This window comes from Labrus mixtus, chromosome 16, assembly GCF_963584025.1.
Source record: "Labrus mixtus chromosome 16, fLabMix1.1, whole genome shotgun sequence".
NCBI classification, from domain to species: Eukaryota; Metazoa; Chordata; class Actinopteri; order Labriformes; family Labridae; genus Labrus; species Labrus mixtus.
The window spans coordinates 9,184,855-9,204,136 of record NC_083627.1 but is presented as its reverse complement, the minus strand read 5'-3'; the positions used below and the strand labels follow the sequence as shown (position 1 = coordinate 9,204,136).

The 19,282-nt window shown below is 42.4% G+C and overlaps 2 protein-coding genes across 4 annotated transcripts in view; one reads left to right on the top strand and one right to left on the bottom strand.

The window, feature by feature from the left end:
* Positions 1-17,757, top strand: part of LOC132990574 (ubiquitin-conjugating enzyme E2 E1-like) — a 143,720-nt gene extending 125,963 nt beyond the window's left edge. The window contains exon 7 of the transcript XR_009676075.1: positions 17,735-17,757. The gene's annotated coding sequence lies outside the window, so the exon portion shown is untranslated. The remainder of the gene's footprint in view (positions 1-17,734) is intronic.
* Positions 1-19,282, bottom strand: part of thrb (thyroid hormone receptor beta) — a 125,360-nt gene that overhangs the window by 76,194 nt on the left and 29,884 nt on the right. The gene's annotated exons all lie outside the window — the stretch shown is intronic.

Sequence of the window (19,282 nt, the reverse complement as noted above, 5' to 3'; positions counted from 1 at the left end):
ACTTTTTAGAATATGCTGATCCAGCAAGATCTCCTGCACATTAGTGGGGATAAACCAAAATAAATCTGCATAATATCTTCAATTACCATCAGAAAATAATTAAACTCCATGAAGACTTGATTACCAAGTGTTTAAATCTAAGTCCTGTTTGCAGACGGCTACAGCAGCCTGTCACCATGGCAACAAAGTGCATGTTATACCAAATTGCTTTTGCTTATCTCCTCAAAACTAATATAAAGTTTGTGCAGCGAAGTTTACACTTGTCTAAAAGGAACATTAACAATAAAAGCATGCTTTGTTTGCAGAGGAAATGCAGATACGAAAAAAAAAAAAAGATAGTTTGATTTGCTTCTACCAGGAATAGACAGTCGCCCTTTATTAGCTCTAAATGTAAAACTAGAAGCAGCAGGTTGGGTCTGTTCTGTCAGCTGAGGACAGCCAGACGAAGCCTGCAGCATCTCTGTGCAGCTGCACTGATTGAGAGCAGATATTTTCATGGCAGTGGCACAACATTTCTTGCAGCCATCCATATGACAAAATGCCAGAAAATTTGGGAAAGGAGGAAAAAAATGGAGGGGAGAGAAGAAACACCTCTGCTGGCATAATAGAGTATTAAAACAGGCTCTCCGTGGGGCGCAGAGAGATTTGGACCTAATGCAGATTTTCCACAACACAACCCTGGAGATGGATTAAACTGCACACTGGCTTCCTTAAGAAGAAAAGTGCACAAGTAGAGGTGAAGAAAATCGTTTAAAATTCCGTTTGTTCCCAGCAGGTGCCGACCTTCGTTAGCCGCTGCTGTGTTTGTTTCTGGATGCGATGCGAGCAGCCTCAAACCAAAAGCTTCGTACCAGAGAGGAGGGATTTGAATCATTTCATCCCCGTTCAAAAGCAGGTGCAGTATTAAAGGATCCCCGTGGAGCCTGCTCTGCACACAAACACTTCTCAGGATATAGACACATCGTGTGTCCTTAAGGCCTGATGAACATGTTGAATTCATTTTCCTACCCACGCACACAAAAATTAGCAAAACCTGCAGGAGTAAGTTGGCTTCCCGCCCTCTTTTCTCCTCTTCAATAGCTTCTTGTAACCCTTCATCATCCCAGCATCTGTATGAACACTGAACTGCAACATGGCACCGTATTACTAGTAGACTGTTTAACGGGTGCAAATGGATTTCGGACCTGGACCATGTACCCAACGATGGCTACTGATCTAATATAAGACCAAATACATGCCTTTGAGAGCAAAGTCTCATATTGGTTAATTATGAAGTGTACGGTCACATAGCTTGAAGTTTCACTGGATGTCAATTCATCTGTTGTTTGTGAACCACCGGTGCAGCAGGATTATTTGTGCTCAATCACCGCCCTGACCAACGAATCACTTGCATTTGATGTGAACTCAGAATGGGGACACTGTAACCAGACTCGGTTACTTTAAAGAAATACTTGAAGCCGAGGTCTTCTGCCACTGTGCGCATAGCCTTGAGAAAGTTTTAGCTTCGGTAATGTCTGCTCACCCCTCTCTCTGCTTTAACATCCACAGGCTCTTTTTAAAAAGAGCGGGGATTAGTTTTCCTTCTGTCTACATGTAGCTCTAGTGACTGGTACCTCTGGGTGATCCGGTCTAATAGCCATCAGCATGCTCGACAGGTTTCAAGTGACAACGGCACAAGTTACCTCACACAGCTGATTTAAAGAAGCAGGCGGGTAGTCGAGCTCCTTTGGAAAAAGACTCGCAGCGTATTTGAAACGGAGCAGAGCGCAGTGGCTCTGGAGACGGACCGCGACGCTCGCTGTGCAAACACAACCGTTGGCTTAGAGAGGCAGGGAACTATACGGCACGGTGCGAGGCGCTGACGGAGTATGTGGAAATTGGGGGGTAAAAGGTCAGTATTCAGAGCTAAATAACACATCTATGATGCATACATTGCACAGGGGAAAGATGTGTTACAACCCTTTAATTATTTATAGCTGTTACATCACAAAGCTTCAGACTCTGCAGCCAGAGAAAGTCGTTTACCTCACACAGCACAAAAAGACGCCCGTCTACAGCTGCTTGCTGGGTTAGTTTGTTTGGGATATTGTTTGACTGCAGGGCTTCAGAGTGTTATTTGAGGTCCATCAGAATATTTGTGTAGCACACAATTGCACAAAAAGCGGACCGATAAAGGCGGCGGTAGACACAGCTCAGGTGTTCTGTAAGCTTAAATGGCTGTTTTTGTCAGTGGAGTCTGGCTGCTTTGGGGGAAAAAAAAAAAAAAAAAAAAAAAGGCTTGCATCGGCTGTTTGTGGTGAGAAAAAATTCCTCTTAGCTAATACAAAAAGCTCTATCTCTGTAGGGATCTGTTCGATACTGTTGTCAGACTCTTCGCAAAACAATCAGATTCTGTCAGAGCGGCAAGTTTGGTCGATGTTGCCGTTTGATTGTGCAAATTTGCCCTGCTTGATTCTGTTGCGGTCCTTACAGCCCTCCTGCAGCTGCTGGCTGAAGCAATCTGCTGCAAAATGTTCAAAACTATTTGTGGCTTTGCATCAACTACACCTCGAAGTATATCACACAACTTTTGAAAACATACAGAAATCCTCCTGCAAGAGTGCAATAAAGGCAGAGACCAAGGAGACAGTCTGTGATTTGGCACCATTGCTGCATAGCTGTGGGAACACATTAGGGACACAGCGGGGGTATTTACAGAGTTAAAGACCCCTCTACTCTGAGCAACATGTGTGTTTGTATACGTTTGAATCACTGGGTGCATGTGTGTTCCTTCATTTGCAAGCAACTTGCAAGCACAAAGCTGAGGTCACAGTTTGATCCACATCTGGTACAAACATCTGCAAAACTCCTGCTCATTCAACCTTCAGGCAGAGTCCAGAAATAGACCGCAACACACTGAACGCCACTATCTGTGTCAGCGTGAGCAGCTCTTTCATTCATCACTACTTACAGACGGACACACACATGCCCGTCCCCACAGTAAGGGGGGGGGGGGGTTAAGCTGTGGTTTAAACGTAAACCACACGGCTGCATACATGAGAAGTAAAAAACTGGATGAAAGGGTAAAGAAAAGGTTACTGTGTAAAATCCTTTAATCCAGTCGGAGCAGCAACAGGCTTTGCCACTGTGTAACAAACGTCTACACCGCGGTAAGAAGATGACTCACGTGTCGTGTTTTCTCCTAACTGCTACAAATCAGATGAAGTCCCTGGAATATATTTAAAAATAAAAAATAAAAAAAAAGATTCAAAGCTGTCATTTCTGGTAAGTGTTCTGAGTCATGTGCTTGTATGACGTCATAATGAGGAGTTGTAAACAACAAAAAAAAAAAAGAAGCAAGCATGGCAGTGACCGGAATAGAGGATGTGAAAGAAAGCCTCAGATGGAGCTGAGGCCGGTTTTAAGCCTCTTGACAAACCGCTACATTTTCTCACCTGTCAATCATGTCAGCTACGCGCCTAACTATGGATAACACGTGTCATTTAAAAATAATTCAACCCCCTTACAGTGTGTGCCAGTGATGACAATAACTAATCAGAACTATGTCGTTTTTATGACAAGGCTGTAAACATGTTTATTTCTGCTGTAGAAACTGTGGTGTGTTTGTGACTTCTGGTGTTCCTGGATCCAGCCTCAAGCGGACACTCGACTAACTGCAGGGCAGGATTTTGCAGACTGGAGGTCGCTGCTTGCTCAAAATCTTTCTTCCTCCGGTTTTTCTTCCATTTGTTCAGCACAGGAGAGACGACTCTCTGAATCCTGACACACAACTATCAGTGTTTTATTACCCATTACCTGTGATACAGTGGTCAAAATACTGCCAGCCCACTCACTCACAGTCATCTTCGCACAGCTGCGAGCTCTTCTTATTCATATGAAACAGGACGCCTGTTAGAACGAGCCGCAGCTGATGTTAGCTGCATGGCGAGCCGGAGGGCCAAAGGTCATTTTGAATCTCTAAACAACCTGAGCGAGGGATGGAGAATATCTTTAGAAGTCGCTTAAATTTGCACAGTTTCTGAGAATTAAAAAAAAAAAAAAAGTACACTGGTGCTGTTAGTATTATTTTTCAGGGGTGCTAAGGTGCTGATTTAGAGGTGCGTTTTGTCTCAAATCCCCTACAGTATGTTAGCACCCATTATTACTGAGCTTTCCCTCTCTTTTACTGCATGCATCCCACCTGTTGCCTTGTTGCATCACTATTACAGTGATCATTTCATTTCTGTAGATGCAAACCGACTTAATTCAGGCCTTACCTCTGCAAAACAGAAAATGGATTAAAAATAAAATGAAACCACAAAAGAAGGAATGCAAACAAGACACGTGTTGAAAACAATTGCCCGTAACGATCTTCCTCTTGACTTCCTGAGAACTACAACAAACACTTCTCGTCCTACCGTCTGCCTGCAGGCCGACACAACATGTGCATAGTCAGTGTGATTGTGACGCAGCAGCCCCTGGGATCCCAGCATTAGGAAAAATGTTTCACAATCTGTCTCTGCCTTCTTCCCCTGTTGCTTCCTTCATTCCCTCTGCCTCTCTTTCCTCCCTTTTCCCCCCCTTCCCTCACTGCTTGAAAGTAATCCAGATACACATATTTTGGCCCCCGTCCCAAAGTACTGTATCCACATTCTGCTTTTGTTTTCGACACAACCCTTTGGCGTGAGCAGACAGGCGGGGGGAAACTCCAGCCTCTTGTGCTGTTCTTTCGCTTAAATCCAAATCTGTAACTGTTCCAGGCAAACACTGCAGAGCTGGACGGACACTGAGGACATAAATAAGACTCAGACAAAGAGGGACAGCACCCACAATCTGATCCTTCCTCTCACATGTGGCACAGACTTTCTGTTTGCAGCAAAGCTAAACTCATCTGGTTCACATCCTGCAGATATGTGCAACGGAATAAGATCAAGATACGGTCAGACTACAAGAGACGTTTTAACAAGTCTTAACAGAAATCGGGACACCAGAGACGTTCGGAGGAGATTGAGCCTTTGAACTCTCCACTAGAAATTATCCACCCGTAACTACAGTTAGATTTTTCCTCATTGTGATGTCATTTCCTGAAGTTTCTTTACATGCAACCATCTGGGCCAGAGGTAATAGATAAACCATACAGTGACATATGTTTAAAAAAAGGAAAAAAACTCATTATTGTTTGACCAATGGTCAATCAGTCCCTGCAGGACATTACGATGCTGTGATCACAACTTTTATTTCTTTATTTTTTAAAGATTACTTTTTGGGCTTTTAATGGAGAGATAGGACAGTGGATAGAGTCGGAAATCAGGGAGAGAGAGCGAGAGCGAGGGGAATGACATGCGAGAAAGGAGCCACAGGCTAGATTCGATCCCGGGCCTCCCGCCCCGGAGGACCACAGCCTCCACACATGGGGCGCGCGCACCAACCACTGCGCCACCAGCGCCCCTGATCACAACTTTGAACACAATTTCAACCAATCCCTGAGAGTTCTGCGTGGACTTGCAACTTTGCCCAATCACTGCAACTCTTCCTCATATTTGACCCATTGCCTCAGCCGTGTGTACGCCATCTGTCAATGCACCTGCTGCTATAATGTCAAAAGCTGCAGTTTGTTGAAAGCTGTCGCAAAATCAGGCCTGGAAGGCTGCAACATTAATACCGGAGTCGATGAGACATGAGGTCTCCTGTTTTAAAGTGTATCTGTCATGAGTGGGGGCGGCTGTGGCTCAGTGGTAGAGTCGGTTGTCTCTCAACCGGAAGGCCGGGGGTTCGATCCCCAGCTCCTGCGGCCACATGTTAACGTGTCCTTGGGCAAGGCACTCAAACCCCAAGTTGCTCCTGCTGCTTCATCAGAGGTGTATGGATTAGTAAATATTAATGGACTCTGCCATGTGTAGGTGTGACCTGCGGTGTAAAAGTGCTTTGAGTATCAGAAGACTAAAAAAAGCGCTATACAAGCTCGAGTTCATTTACCATTTGTGATTAAGAGACAGAAAGAGGAATAAATCAGCAGATGGATCGATGAAAAACTCCATGAACCTACATTCTCTTGTGCACTCGAGCAAATATTGGTTATGTCTAAAAAATATATATACATATTAATTCCCTTTGTTGTAGCACCTCAATGATCTCGTTGACGATGTTGATGAAAGAGTGAACACTCGGCCTGGAGTCGAACACAATTGTTGTGAGAGACACTCTGTTCACACTTCTGTCAGTGAGTTGCTCGTGTTGAAATGTTTTTAATGGCTTTGAAGTGCATCGAAAGCTGTTTGAGCAACCATTTATCCGTCCTGTGTACCAAGTGTGTGTGAAGGAGCGCCCACGGTTAAGCAGTCTCTCCGTCTGAGTGCAAAGAAGGACCTTTTCATTCCTTTTTTTTCGGTTTGACTTGAAAGCTGGCAGTGGTTATTCCTGTACATCCTGTGTCACCACCAGATGACATCTTTAAACAGCATCAGCATGAACGATAATGGTGCTTCTTCAGTCGGTCATGATCACTGGCTAATGTCATCAGTCAGCCAGCTTACGCTTAGTGGCTGACAGTAGCTGTCTTTGCAGCTTTACAACAAGAACTAAAAAAGAAAGCCTGCCAGTAGTTCTGTCTGTGCAAACAAGAGCCCGACTGATAAAAACATTGACCCACAAATCCACAAAGACTCAAGCTTGCACTCCTTGTAACGGCCAGCTGAAGACGACTCCATGATTCATAGTCGATTCAAAGTGAGTGAAAACAGATTAGAAATTGACCCTGCATCTCTCTTGATTCATTATACTGAATAACATTTTCCTAACGAGTCTTTCGTCTCAATCTGTACCTTTCAAGTCTTCTTCAATACAGCACCATATTAATTGTGGAAATGATCGTTCAGTTTGGAGCACGGACTGTAAATATTAATGGACGAAGCCTGAGTGACGTCAACCATCTGTCACTTCAGGGCACTCTGGAGGCTCGTCATGCTGGAAATGCTGTCTCACTCTCACATCAGACAATCTAACGACATGCTGAGAGCTGGAGCTGAGCCTCTTCACAAACCGGTTATAATCTGTTCAGATTAATATCAGGGTTTTTGTTGTACCAGGCTGTAAAGATGTTCATTTTGAATGTAAAAACAGCTTTTTTGAAGGTTGTGTGTAAGTGACATCCGGGGTTCTTGGAGCCAGCCTCAAGCGGACCCCGCCTCGACAAACTCCAGGATTTTGCACTTCCACATTGGCTTCAATCATCAACAACGGCGGTTGCCGCTTGTAAAATAGACGATAAGGTAGAGAGGCTAAACGCTTTGGGCTACCTGTGATTAAAGAGTTTCTACCACTGGGACCTGTAGATCAATATTGAGGCACAGCAAAGCATATCAATGTATATCCTGTCATCTAAATAATTTCACAAAAACAACATGGTGGAAAAAGATGTGATGAATCCATGAGGCTCATCATTTCCAATACAAACTGCTCACAGATATACTGGTCAAAGCTGCCGTGCAATGAAAGTTTGATTGATTGTGCGATGGATGCACAAATACAGTTGGGGCACAGATTTTGTCGGACTTTTTCCTCATTTTATCTCAGCACATTCCCGACTTAATGAAATCGTGATGCTGCTGAACACTTGAAACAGTTTCACGTCAACACCAATACCAAGAGCTGCCTTCTAAGAATATATCCCCCCCCCCCCGAAGAGACTGCAGATGGCTGGGAACATCACATTCACTCAGGAAAGACGTAACAACGTTCTGACTGAAATACAAAGTAATACAGTAGCCTGTCCATAAGGGCTACTTTAAGCAAAGACACCAAGTGTTTGGAATGAAGGCCACGTCACAACAGGGGACAATATGAAGGGGCAAACAGGCGGACAGGGGTCTCTTCCAGTTGTTCAATGTGGACACTTAGCGAGTTTATTCCATGTAGGCGGTGTGCACTCTCTGAGATTCTTCCGACTGTGTTTATGTGTGTGTGTGTGTGTGTGTGTGTGTTTGTGTGTGTGAATAGCAGCCAAACTAGGGCAGGGAGTCCAGCTGAAGCCTCATGCACAGCTGTGCGTCTAGAAGAGGCCCTTTGTGTTGGGATACATTCATGTGCCCAGAAGGAACATAAAATGTCAGTGTGGAAAAAGAGGCTCTGCTATAGTTTGGAGTAATGGATTCATTTTGGATGTCCAAAGCTGAGAACAAAGCTCTGCATGGCTTCTCTCTCTATCGTTCTCTCTATCGCTCTCTCTCTCTCTGCTGACAAATATTCCTGTCGTCGTTAGCCTCTTCATTATCTCTTTCTACATCCATTAGTGCCGGGTCGCATTTCTGCATCCAGTAATTCTCTGTTTTCCCCTGACTCGCGGCCAGGGGGAATTGCCCACACTCACACCATCAACATCAACTCATTGGAGTCCATTAATATCAGATAAAGTGCAGCTCAGAGACGGAGGAGAGTAAAGTGATGTGTGCGGGGCCTGAGTGTATTGGTGGAGGAAGTTGACCGGGGCTGATCTTTTAGTGCTAATTGCTGTCAACAGCAACATTTGCATTCCTTCTGGATAATCAGTGATTTCGTCTGCTTTCATGCATTTTTATTTTATTCACAGTGACTTAATTAAAATGGCAGAATCTCATCTGTTAAAATAAAAGTTTACCAACAGAGCGAAAGAAAAATGTTTTGATGATTTATCCGCAGAACTTTTTCCACAGACTTTAACTGAATCTTGTTATCTTTCTTTCTTAAAATAAACTCACTTGCATAAAAGTTTCAACTATCACAATTATATAAAACACAAGTTTGATTAGATTTGTTGTGCAAATGTTTGTCTCCGTCCTGTTTGAGTTGATCTGGCACACTAACAAACAAAACCTAGTTTCTTTCTGCTTATGCAAGCTAAAGCTCCCATCTTTCACGTCATCGTGTTGCTCGTTAGTTGATGGCGTCATCATCACATTTTTTATGGCTGGGATGTAAATTGGAGAGACAAAGCTCGGGCAGCTACAAATTGGCTGCATCACAATGCTGTATTTGCATAATCCTGTTTGAACAAATACAAGCCATGGCCGTTGCATTCCCTTTAAAGGTCACATATGCTCCTCCTTTTCAACAACTTTAAATAAGTCTCAGCGCTCCCCAAAACATGTGTGAAGTTTCTTGTTCTAAATCCACTCTGATCCTGTATTTGATCATGCCTATTAACCCCTCTATTTCAGCCCTGCTCAGAACAGGCTGTTTCTGTGTCTGTAGCTTTAAATGTAAATGAGCTGTGTCTGACCACGCCCCCTCTCTGGAAGGGCTCGGGTGACTCAGGCTTTCTTGTACCATGCCCTGTGGTTTACAATATAAAGACAGACTCAGAGGGCAAAAAAACCCCACCTAGCTGTGGGAGGGTTACTGCCCTTTGTGAGTTGTGTGGAGCATGTGGTCCTCCAGGCAGGCTGCCCGGGTTCAGGTCCGACCTGTGGCTCCTTTCACGCATGTCGTTCCCCACTCTCTCTCTCCCCAATTTCTGACTCTGTCCACTGTCCTATCTCTAAAATAAAGGCATACTTAAAAAAAAATGTGGTTGCACATTTGAATAAGTACATGCTTCATGTGATCGTAATAAGCGGGTTCGTTAAAGCTGATCTTCATTTTCCAACGATTCAGAACTTTTATGTCAAATACTGCAGGACTAAACATTCTTTTCAGAGCGGTCCATTTGATCTGTGGATCTTTTTGTTTGTTTTCCACTAATGCTGACAAGAGGTTGACTCATCATAATGATGCCATGTTATGACAAAGCAGCTCAAATACTTGACTGAACACTGAGAGCTGCATGAAACCGCAGTATAGATTTAATCAGAGCCGCTCACAGCAAAACATAATCAGTAACAAGGGTTCATAGTCTGCAGAGAGAGGGTCTGTAGTGAGTGTTAAACCTTTTAGAGCAGATGGTCCAGTCAATGCTCTCAAGCAGGATCAGCTGTTATGAAAACTAGGGCTGTATTAGACTCTGAAGCTGTTCGATATAGTGATAGTAGTGTCAAACCTTAACTCCTATACCCGCCTACACGGGTCCATTGTTCTATCAATATACCTGCTTTTTTATAAGATATATCTTAATCTTTGATCCTTGTACTACATCAACTCTGTTTTTAATGTCATCATTAATCCAGGTTGGAGATTCAGGCTAAAGTTAGTGTCAGCTCAGCTCTCAGCCCTGAGGCTCTGCTCAAAAGCTTTAAAGAAACACTACAGGGTTGTAAAGGTTTTAAAAACCATTTCTGTTTGTTTTAGAGAGGAAAAAGACCTCCGGCGTTATTTCAGCTCTCTTCAACTTTCCTGACTGATGAACAGCTGCTTGTAGGGAATGATAACGGTAGCTCATTTGCAGCTGTTTCGAACGTCCCGTGGCTGCCAACGAGCATCAGATAAACACAGATTATTCAACTGAAACTGTTTTGGCAGTTTTTTTTACAAGTTTGAATTATCAAGTAAATTTTTTCGGGGGAAGGATGAGACCCCTCAAAATAAACAACCATGGTTAATACATCGTAAAAAGCCAGGGAAAAATAAGCTAGCTGCACCTCAGCTTTTAGCTCCACTTGATATACTGTAGCTGCTAAAGAGCCTTCAAGAAAAACTGCTCTGTTCTGTGATTCTAACAGTATTATTAACTCGTCCATTTATTTTAAGAAAACTAGACCTCTTCTGTTTATTGGGTTTCACTAGCTACTACAAAAAAGCTTGTGTCAGCTTAGCTTGCATCCTCCTCTTGCCATCCTGTGTGCCCTGAAGAGCGAGACATTTTTTTTAATGGAAAAAAAGGCTGGCCATTGTCTTGTTAAAGTTTTTTTCCTTTTTTTTTTTTTTTTTTTTACCAAATGAAGGATTTTAGCTTAACTAAAGCTATAGGCTAAGTGAGTGGCAGCTCGGCTTGCAGCCCCCGGAGCCTCGCCCAAAGAGCATAAAAACAAACAGAGTTTCAACATGATCTAATTTACAAAAACACTTATTTTCACCAAGAGAGCTCTGTGAAGGATTTGGCTACCTGTAAAAACTCAAGAAACAACAAGTAATTATTTTGAGTTACTGTTTGTTGCACTTGATTAAATGTTCCTCTACTAATTAGGATTGTGTGCGACTAACTAACTAATTCAACGGTTAAGTGTTGTCACCCTCGCTAGTTGGCACCTGAATTATTATTCGGTTAAAAAAATTATTAATATTTTTATATGTTGGCCCTTGGTGTTAACCTGCAGGGAGGACCAAAGGCTAGTGGTGCTAGCAATGCTTACCAAATTACACTTTACCTGCAGACAATTTAAAGTCATTTGTGCTGAGTGTCGTCCTGCCTTAAGACCAGTGGTGCTCAACTGGTCTAGCCTCAGGACCCACCATTAACTCTTTGGACGGTACACAGAACATGTGGCAGAACACAGAAACAAAACAAGCATGTTTAAAAAGCACTTCATAGACTTTGTGGGATAGTCCTGATGATTAAAACGCTCACATAGAGAAAACCTCCTCGCCAACATATTTTAAATTTACAAAAAACTTACACCTGCATAAAAACCTTGAGATTCCAGCCGCCTTCTCCCACACAAAGACAGACAAACACACAGATACTATAAACACATTGTCTGGTGTTTCTGTTCATCCAATAACTCAGTGTTACTCAACAGATTTGAAAGCCCCAAGGATGCACATTTGGCAGTCAAAGATGCATGTTTCTGCCTCTGCTCTCTGTGTGCCAAACATTTAATCCACCCCGTGTTCCTCACATGTTTTACAGAAACGCTCAGAGCATGACAAAAGAGAATCAATATTCAAGTGCTTCACTTAAAAAAAAAAAACACCATGGCTGCTTCTTCACTGCTGTCCAATTAGATGTAAACACAAACAGCCCTCTCTCTATGAACTTTATTGAGTTGGTTTCTGCTCTTTTAACCCTTTATTAACTACCTCTAACAGCATGAAGCTGGCTTGATTGATTTCTCCTCCAAGAGTGTACTGACCTCCAATTTCAACCCATTTTAACCCACGATGTTCCCCTCCTGACGAGCTTTCTAACACGGTTTTCAGAACTATTGAAAAGACGTAAGAGACTTGACGATTCAGGAACACCTGTCAGTGTAAACAGGTACACTTGCTGGCTCTATTTATACATCTGTTGTTATGGGAATCATTTTAGAGCTGACATTCTGCAAATGTAGATAGGAGAACCAGAAGCACAACAGCAGCCAGCATAGACTCTTCTGATGATAAGGTCAGAGCTGTGCTTATTTACGTAGTTAGTCGTGCTGCTTATTTAACTGGCACACGTAAAGGCTGGCTAATGTCTCAGACTACTAGAAAAGAGACAAGTCCTGAAACCTGAAGCTAGTACACGGGTCGTCTGCAGTACCTTTAACACAGAGAGTCTCACATCTGATTCATCTGAGGGGATTTCTGCTCTGCCACCTCCGCGGTTAAAGGTTGACTCAGTTAAGGTGACAGATAAACCAGCAGAGCTCCACTTCATGGTTCAGGGCATTCAGAGCAGAGGTGAGCTGCAGGTCAGAGTGTCTTCTTGCTGTGACTTCCTCTACATATGTTTTCTGGGTAATTATTTCAAGAAGAAGTTTGACCTTCATTCATAGAGGTTGCCTGTTTTATTACACTGTTTGTTAATCTTTTTTAATTTTTGTTTTTAATTGAATGTTGTCCTTCATAAATACTGGTTTTCGCTGTGTGCTTTATTTCCTTTTCTTCCTGCTACGAGGCGCTTTATTCTAACGTATTATGAGGGGTCTATAAATAAAGTTTATTGTGAAAAATACATGCACTGTACAAATATGTGTCCCATATCTCACTAGCATAACGAAATATTACTGAAAACATATCCCATCATGTGAGGATGGTCTTTGTTTTCCTGGAGCTTTGGTCCACATTGTGCTCACAGCCACAAAGCTCTTTAGGACCAAAGAAATGATCACATTAATACCAGACCTGATGTCATCGAGACCTGACTTGACCTGTGTTGACAAAATGCTGCGGGTCAATACAGACACCGGGGAAGTGAGTGATGCTGCAGACACTGTCGGAATAACCTGACCTCTCTTACATCCTGTGTACTGTACACAACAGCCTTCAGTCATTATCTCCATCATTTTACACTGACTGCCTTTGTTTACTTTCCTACGCACAAACTGTGAGATCTGCAGACAGGTTTTCACAGAGTCATAGGTGTTAATTAAGACGTCAAACGGTACACCCAAACATCCAGCAGAGGAGGTCACACTGCTTTTTTTTAAAAGCATTTCATTAATCTGTCAACGCTGCCTTCATTATTCTGGTGAGTATTTTTTTTAAAAGCCCGCTGTCCTGTGATTGTTCTCTCTTGTACCTCATTCAGTATGTTTACATCATGTTAAAAAAAATACGTGTAAACATTTTAATCCGACTGAAACCGTATTAAGTCGAATTTTCCAGTGTTAAGTACATAAACACAAAATAGATTATTCTTTATACTCTAATCATATCATCAAAATCTTTAACTAACGGGGTGCTGGTAGCCTAGTGGTTAGTGCAGGCATCCCATGTACAGAGGCTATAGTTTTCCAGGCGAGCGGCCCAGGTTCAAATCCAAGCGGTGGCCCCTTTCCTGCATACCATTCCCATTTCCTTCCTTTGACTCTATCCACTGTCCTGTCTCTACAATAAAAGCATAAAAAGCTCCAAAAAAAAATCGACCAAAATCTAGAATCGTTGCATCATTACTTCTTTCACATGCTTTCCCATTTACAAAAGAAAATGCAGCCACACCTAAAAGAAAGTTCAGTCAGGTAACTCTGGCTTCACCTTTACACACCTGACATGTGTAACAGGGCATTATTCTGTATTCTGCCTTGAATTGCCACATGCCGCCCAACACACCAGCGCTCACACTTCTACTAATTCTGCTTGTAAAATCAATGTGCAATGAGTGACGAGGTCAGAGCCATATGTCACACTTAAACTAGGCGTTACTGCTGAAATGAACGTTTCGATTGTTGTTTTTACGACTTTGTCTGTCCATAAGGTCTCATGAGCATCTTAAAGAGTGTTTCCAATTAGAAAGTCTGTCAGTCCAAAGACAGTCAATCATTTTGAACGGTGATGACAAGAGATGGTGTTTAGCTTTATCATTTTATGGGATAACAACAACGAGGCTCTACTTTGCTGTGTGTGTGTGTGTTAATGATGCAGTTCAGCACCTGCTAAAATAATATCTGTGGGAGGAAGCCATCCTTCTTCACAGCTTTTAGTTGGAGACTATCTCAGTAGAAAAACAAGATGGTGCAAACAGGAGGGAGAGCGATAGAGAGAAAGAGAGAAAGAGAGAGAGCTATTTATGTGCATTGTAATTTCAGAGAGCAGAGTGAGTCAGCAGAAGAGGAGAGAGCGGATAGAGAAGACGAAGACGAGGCTTTTTTAAAAACAGGGCGGCTATCAGAGAGGGAGCGACAGATGGTTGCTCTAAAGGAGAGAGAGAGAGAGAGGAGAAAATGAATAAGGCAAACTACAGAGCAGCCTAAACAATATCCAGAGTCCAGAGGGCTCTTTGAAACACGAGGGGGGAGGAGGGGAGGGGGTGATGAAACCTCCTGTGCTCGTTGGCAGCGGGACAAGCAGAGAGGACCGCGCAGCTCAGAGCGCCACGGCCAAACCTTACATAACAGGCCACAGAGCTGAGCGCCCCAGTTCCAGCTCGCCGCTCCAAGGTGAAAGGCACACGAGCCACAAGACGGCCCGGGCAGACAGAGGAGGCCAGACGAAGAAAAACAAATCCAGATAGCTGCATGTTTACGAGACAACGTTCATTATGCCGCAAAGTTTAAAAAAATATATATATATTCCTCGTCACCGTGGCAATCAAAGCAGCCCGTAAAATATTCAGAGGTCGTGGAGAAGTTTACGCAACAGGAAAATAAATGTTTGACAGACGTGCGAATGTGTACAGTGCAAGTGGAACATTAAAGATTCACACATGCAGAAAAAGATCCTCATCTGTAGAGTGTCGAGTTTAAGGTCATGGCTGAGGCACATCATAAATGCTCAATTGAACCCTTTAATATATGAAACAAACAGTCCTAGGATTCATGTACTCACTGCTGGGTATGTCGGCGTACCATTTTCTTCGTATTAAAGAAGAAAAGGCAGGCGTGACATCATATTGAGGATCTCAGTAAGCATCCACAAAAACCGAAAGTTGACCTATTAAACAGATCCCGATTTGAAAAACTCACCTATAGTGTTACAATCCTGGACACCCAAACCGAACGTGGGATTTCAGATCATGAGGTTAACATATGTTGGAGTAATTCCTAGATGAGTCTGCAGAGGGCGCTAAACAGTTTGTTCTGCTAATCACGTGATAAGTTTCCTGATATGAAACTAAGATTTTCACGAGGCGGCCTCAAGCCCCAGCATGAAACCTCTTTACAGGCTCTATTCTCCCCAACACTGGAGAGCAGCCCCCCCCCCCCCCCCCCCCCCCCACTGGCAGCCCTGCAGCGTTCTTTCCTCTGGCCAATCAGAAGAAAGTGGGCACATGGGGAGGGGAGTCTTAAAGAGACAGCAGCTGAAACTAATAGTTTCAGGCAGAGGCTGAATGAGGGTTTTTACTGACGCCAGAATAAGATAAAAAAAAAAAAAAAAGAGGATGTTTTCTGAGCAGCAAAGCTTCTTTATTGGTTTCACAGACTGACAACATGAACATTCGAGTGTTGACTAGAGCTTCATGCTGCTAATAAAACTATCTCTAGTATTTCCAAAACTGTGTGATAAACGTCAGTCGCTACTTCGTTCACAGTGTGAAAAGAATCACAACTTCTTTTTTTTTTTTTTAACAATTTTACAATTTCTGTTCACATGCTGTTTTTCCCATCTGACAAACACATTAACTGACACCCATTCAGAGCATCTTCTCTCAGCTTTTTGATCTGCAAACACCCAAATGTGAAACAGATCTGCCTTCAAATCCTCACGCATGATGTCATGCCTGCTTCAGACCAAGGGGAATGTTTGCATCTTTTCTTCTTCTTCTGTACTTATTGGAGTTTAAATGACAATAAGGTATAAAAAAAAGTTATGGCACTGCTCGAGTACAACCCTGTTTTACAGCCTGTGAATGCTGCCTCCCTATTAAAAACCAAACAACAAAAACACAACTCACCCTCAAAGCTCCTGTTATTCGAGTTTTCCTTGTAAATATCAGAAAGTAAATCAAGCCACCTCTGATTCGCTGCTCACCTGTCTTTGGCCTTGAGCCTGTTTGTTCATAAAACCAGCACAGGTTGGCACCGTGATTTCTACCAAACATTTCTCAATCATGTGAGACGGAGCCAAAATTGCACCCGTGTGAGTGCGCTTATCTTGATGAAGGAACGCGCCAGCCAGCCAGGGCAACAACAGTTTGTGTCTTTAATGGAGCAGCGATGCAGCTCTGGTGGCAAAGATAGATTAGGCACAAAATATTTGTCAGTTGATTAAATCGATGTTGTATTTGGACTTTTGTTATTAGGGCTGAGTTTAAGCAAGGACCTCGGGACGATAGGAATCACGATACATGGGTCACCATACGATACATACTGCGATACTTTACAATACTCAAATAATCCACTGAAAGTTTGAAAGTGGAGCTGAGAAAAGAGTTTGCTGCATCATTGAGTCTAACTTATTTTATTCAAAATGTCAATTCCAACATATATTATATTAAAACACAAGGGTTTCCAGAATCTTAAACTCTAACATGGTACTAGTAGAAATCTAACAATATCAACCCTTGTTTTAATATTACAAACGTCACAACGGACTCAGAGAGGGAGAGAGGCGGAGCAGAGTGAAGACACAGTGAGAGGAGAAATATGTGAACTGGTGGCTCTACAGAAAGTATAACGTTATTTTAAAGCATCATAAACTATATCGATATACACGACAATGTCTCAACCTATATCAATCAATCAATCAATCAATCAATCAATCTTTACTTGTATAGCGCCACTATGACAAATTTGACCTCAAGACACAAAGAGGAGCTAAAAGACCTCACTCTTTGATATACTATCTACAAAGACCCAACGTTAATCCAGCATGAGCACTAAGAAACATTTAGCAAAGTTACAGTGGAGAGGAAAAAACGTCCCTTTAAGAGGCAGAAACCTCGAGCAGGACCAGAACTCATGATGAACCTAAGCTGTGTTGAGTTTGGAAAATGGGATAGAGGGAGATGCAGGAAGACGGCGGAGGATGGAGTTCGAAATTTTGATCGATTTAAAAGATGTGAAGATGTGATGTCTCGCTGAGCGACTCCGCTGGTCACTGGTTAACTTTCATATAGGAGTCTTTCAATCAAAAGAGCACTCCACACGTTTTATTTACTGAACAGTATGTAAATCCTCTGTTTGCTTTAAATGCACGAGGGAGGGAGTAAAGAGGTTAAAGAGTCTCGCAGCCAGCAAGGTCTGTGTCGCTATGTATCCCAGCACAGCTCACAACACACAAGGAATGGGGATGAATTTTGAATAGCGCCACCTCGCGTGCAGTGTGTGATGGCGGCTGCACTCTCGCTAATGACAGGGCGTCTGTCAGCATTTTATACTGGGGTTTAAGATGCAGCCAACTTTTTAGATGACAAAATAAGGTATTAAAAGTGCGTCTTGTAGACCGGATTTTAGGGTACTTTAAAACCGGGCCGACAGCTGAGACAGCTTTAGCACACTGTATGAGAATGTGAACACGACAACCAGAATGATGGGTGAAGAAAAACCAGAAACAGATGTTTAGATATGGATCAACAGCATCCCAAAAATGTGTGGCCTGGAAGGGACTCTCCAGGAAAAGTCAACCAGTGTGTTAGCACAGTCAGTCCATGCGGTACTGATATTCTCCAGAAATGATGTTCATGTGCCGTCTTACCCAAACTCACCCCATCAGTCAGGGCGCAGCACAGCCAGAGGCAGAGAAAGCGAAGATGAAGGCTTTTACAGCTCCTCACCCTCCTATCGCCATGAATAATTCAACCCCATCCAAGCCTGAGAGCGTTTTTCAACTTTCCCTGAAGCATGAAAACACAGCACAGCTCCACACAGACTGCCAGGGGGTTCATAAGCTCCTCATACCTTACATAAATCCACTCCCGATTATAACAGGATCACATCAGGCCACACAACTCGAGGTTTCACTGAAGGAACAGGTTGAGTGTAAACCCACACAGGGCCTTGTGTGACGCGTTTCTTTACAGTTCACGCACTGAGTCGTAGAATCTGGGTCACAACTTAAAAATCAATGCTGACAAAAAAAGAAGAAAAAAAAGTGAGGTGATAGAAACACAAACAGCTTTATGTCCTGATCAGAACTGTTTATGAGGTTTTTTCTGCAGCATTTCAAAAAGCTGGCAACACTTCTTTCTACCTTTGTGTACTTTTATGTGATAGTCTCATTATCAATAACAAATATTTCCCAATGCTAAATAAATAAATAAAATCCATTCAGTAGTTACTGAGGTAAATTCCTTTGGATGTTTTCATTAGAGCAGCCACAACTGTTACATTTACATCCTGTGAAATCAAATTGAGTTAATCTTTTTTTAAATCACATATCACACTTATTGCAAAATGTGCCAAAATGGCAGTCCACACCTCTGTGTATTTAAATAGATTTACCTTATTTGTATTTTTTTTTTTTTTGAAATAGGATTTGTTTTAAAATCCTTTGTTAAAACATTTCAAAAAACATTTCAAAAATATATTTGGAAGATCTTATTAGTGTTCACTGTCTGTAAAGAAAAATGTACATTGTTTTATTTATAACTGTACATCCTCAAATTTTAAAAGTACGACTTTTATTTTTTTTTAAATAAGAAAACGGCATATTTTGTATTTCTATTGTCAGAGAATTAAAATAAAATAAAAAATATTTATTCATTTATTGACTTAAATCTCATGTCTTCATAAAAATTTGAATAAAATAAAAAGTATCATGAACCCGTTATAGAAAATGGAAAATGGACTTGAGCTCGTGAAGCGCTTTTCTAGTCGTCTGACTACTCAAAGCGCTTTTACACCGCAGGTCACACCTACACATTCACACACTGATGGTAGAGGTCGCCAATTAAAGTGAAAACGAAGCAGCGGGAGCAACTCAGGACACATCGGACATGTTGCTGCAGGAGCTGGGGATCGAACCCCCATCCTTCCTGTTGAGAGACAACCGACTCTACCACTGAGCCCCAGCCATTATCAGATGGTTGTAGTGTATAGTTTTAATCGTTACACCTCTACTAATTACACTGATAGAGTTGTTTCGGTTGTTCCTCATT